This window comes from Lagopus muta, chromosome 17 (genome assembly GCF_023343835.1).
Source record: "Lagopus muta isolate bLagMut1 chromosome 17, bLagMut1 primary, whole genome shotgun sequence".
Lineage (NCBI taxonomy): Eukaryota > Metazoa > Chordata > Aves > Galliformes > Phasianidae > Lagopus > Lagopus muta.
Window position 1 is genome coordinate 4306585 of NC_064449.1, and position 3655 is coordinate 4310239.

Below are 3655 nucleotides of genomic sequence, written 5' to 3' on the forward strand. Positions count from 1 at the left end.
GCAGGTTTGTAGCCAAGGTATCAGCTCATTGCAGAGTGGCTTTGTGTGTCTCCTCCTGTCTGTGTGGTTTAAAAGTGGAATCAGTGTGTGAAAAATAGAGCTAATGAGAAATACAACAGTGCTGGGCTTGGTTTCTTCCTGCATTCTGTCCCACTAGGGATACTTGCACCTCTCATCAGGGCATTGCCTGGCTCCAAATCAAGCACAGGTACATATGGCACTGCTGACTGCAGCTGAGCTGGGCAGTGTGGCTGTTAGAGTTCTCCCAAGAAGTGTCTCTTAAGATTAGAATGGGAAAAGTACAGAGCAAGCAGAGATCCTCTCTCTATTTGCTCACGTTCTGTGCCTCAGGCACATCTGCTTGTCATTGTGCTGATGTCCTGTAACGGGGATGTTCTGCACCAGGGCCTTTGGGACAGGTAAGCAGAGCTCAGATCCATGCCAAGAGCAGAAGAGTGATGGCTCTGGGTCAGCCCACGGCCTCTCTGCATGAAGACCCTGTATTAGGAGGGGCTGTTGGCAGTGCCTGGAGAGAAGATAACAGGAGGGATGCAGGTTGCTGTTTCCCTGACTATTGTTCTGGCTGCTGACCAGGAGATGGGAATCTCTGCTTTTAATTACCTTTTGCCCTTTTTGCTTTCCCAAACCTTTTTTGAACCAAAGCAAGCACAGCACCTTACAGCAGCATGTTCCGACATCAGACTGCATTGCGTGCAGAAATATTTGTTCTGAATCTGTCACTCGCTGCTTTTCTTTGCTGCTCTGTAGCTAAAAAACATGGAAGAGACAGCAAGCTATCTTTCTCCATCCGTTTCCCCACCCATCTCTAATGATAAATCTCTGCTGTGTCTGTTTCTTGGGCTCCTGTGGCTCAGAGCAGGAAGCCCTGCCTGGCAGTGGGGCTGCAATCCCAGCTGCTGCCAGGGAGGACTGCACTGCACACACCCATGTGCTGGGGTTGCTCTCATCTGTATGCTGCTCAAGTGGGATCCGAATGACAATCCTAATTATGTTTGCCTTGTATAAGATGAAAGCTGCATTTCTGACTGGGCTGGGAATGTAATTGATTAATTTAGCATTTAAGAAGGGAAAGAGGATTAAGGTGGTGGTGAAGCTGTGCTGCAAGGCACTGTGTTTGCTGCCTCGCACCGTGCTTCAGCTTTTGCTTGCCTGCAGAGCAGCTCATCTCAGCTGTCATTTCTTGTGGGGTGGCTCTGAGTTTGCTGGCACATTACTCCTGGAGAAGAGGGAGCTGAGTCCTGGGAAGACACCTGCAAAGAGCGATTCCAGGCTTCAGCTTTAGTTCCCTTCTATCTGGAGGCAGGAGCGCTTGCTCTTTTGCCCCACTCTGTCTGCAGGAGACAGAGATGTATGTGGGGAGCTCCATAACTCAGACTCTTGTAGACCATTGAGCAGAGCAGTACAGACTTGGAGAAGGTCCACTCTCCCACAGTAACACATCTTAGGGAAGAAATCCCCTTAATGTGCAGAATGCAGGGAGGGGATTGAAGGGCACAGCATCAGTGGGGAATCCCTGAGGTGCCTGTAAGTACAGCAGTAACTGCATGCACACAGGCACTGCTGTGACCATGCTTAATGGAGAGGTGTAACAGTTTTCTATGTAATATTTATTAGTTCTTCAGCCTTTTCCTTCTCGCACTGAGGCTCTCCCAGTGAGTCATGAGGCCCTGAAGTATCCTGGTGCTCCAGGGCTAAGGCAGAAACAACACTTAGAAGTGGCAGAATTCCATTTAAGTAATCATGGACATCTGCTCGCTATGGCAAATTGATCATGTTCTAGCAGGGCCTATTAAGGCAGATTTGTTGGGCTGAATATTGCTGCCCTAATGACCCACGATGCTGTGCCTACGGGTGTGCTGGGCAGCAGTGCTGCATGCACAGGAAGGTCACGAGTCCTCCCCAGTGGTGCATGGCATTAACCTGACTTCTCTGCATAGGAGAATTCTGAACTTCCACTGCTTTCACAAGGAATCAGTGAGATATCTGAGGTACATGGGGGGTTTCTACTTCTCTCCATGCCAGGAACACTCTGCACCCATATTACTTAGATGGGTTTTGCTGTGATTAGATGAGGCTGCAGTGTGAGGTTGGGTGCTAGGAGGGGTGGAGCCTTGCTGGGCTCAGCAGGAGCAGTGGAGGAATTTCACAGACCCACATTGTGCCGTGAGCTTCTTGCATTTTCAGTATCAGAGACATCTGATCTTGTAGCGTGTCCCACTGGGATTCCATTTGATGTGTTGTGTCTCACAAAAATATTTCTAAAGAGCTTCTTAAATCCCTGCCTTAAAAGGGACAGCAGCAATTTCTGGAGTTACATTTCCATAAAAGAATTAAACCATCTTAAAGCTATAGAGGGACGGCTGAAGGCAACGCTTGGTGCTGTTAAGCTGCTTTTGGCATTTGAAACTGCCAAGCACACAGATTATATTGGCTCTGAGCATCTTAGCATGCTGCTAAACTGCTGAGAGCAACCATAGCCCCCAGGGGAGCACAGGACCTGATGTTGGTGGTGTGTACCTTACCTCTGCCTTAGGCTTTCAGATTGTCCAGAGACCTCTGTGCATGGCAGAAAGATCCTCAGGGTCCCAGTGTGCCCAACTGCTTAGCTTGAGCTTTTCCAGGAGGCTACAGCACAGCCCTGCTCCCTCCAGCAAACAGGTTTCCCCTCCTTGTATGTGCTGTTAGCACCACAGCGCTGCTAAGCCCCTTTGGGCTCTGTCAGGTTCAGATAGTGCCCACCTGTGCCACTTGTGCACACAGCATGCTGTTCCCCCAGTGCCCTCCTTGCAGCTGTCCCTCCTGCTGAGCTGCAGATGGAGCCTTTCAGACAGGCTGTCAGAGCCCATGAGCCTCACCAGATGCATTTGCTGCATTAACCTTTGAAGCCAAGTGAGCTTCTGTTGTCAGAACAGCAGAGGCCAGCAGACAACCTTCCACCCTCCCCTCCTTCTTCTTCCTCCTTGGCCTCTCCTGTGCTGACTGTAGCAGTTCTGCATGGCTTTGCCTCATCGCGTCGGTCTGTGCAGTTCACCAGTGAGGAATTTCATCCACGCCTTAAAGGGCCAAGTGGATGAGGTTGGGGAGATCTCCATGGGACTGCAAGCAGTCCTAAAGGAAGGGAGGTGAGAGGGAGAAAAGCTTTATGGGGGCTGGCCTCAGGATGGTGCTTGTGAGAGAGGTGGCCAAATGCCTTCATCCGCTGCATGGTCGTGGCACAGGGCAAGGGAGAGATACTGGGGTGCTCTCCTTGAACCCAAGAGGCACTGCTGGCCCTCGGCATCCCTCCCTCCCTGGGGCTGCTGGTGTGCATGAGCCTGCTGATGGCTGAAGTGCAGTCTAAGAGTGAAACAGGGCAGCTGACCCCTAGGGGCAATTTCATCCTTCATCCCCTCTTTTTCAAGCCAAACCCAGGGCTGCTCCACGAGCCGAGGCAGTGGGCCTGTGCTTAGCGAGCAGTTACGTCCGAGAACGAGGAGCCTCTCGTCTGAAAGGTGCCCAAAGCCACGGATGGGCAACCAACCCACGGCGGGGGGTTGGAGCCGGCCGATCTTTAAGGTCCACTCCAACCTAAGCCATCCTATGAAAGGCGCGGACCCGCTCGCGGACTGTGCTGGAATTTCCTCCCGTCTATGCC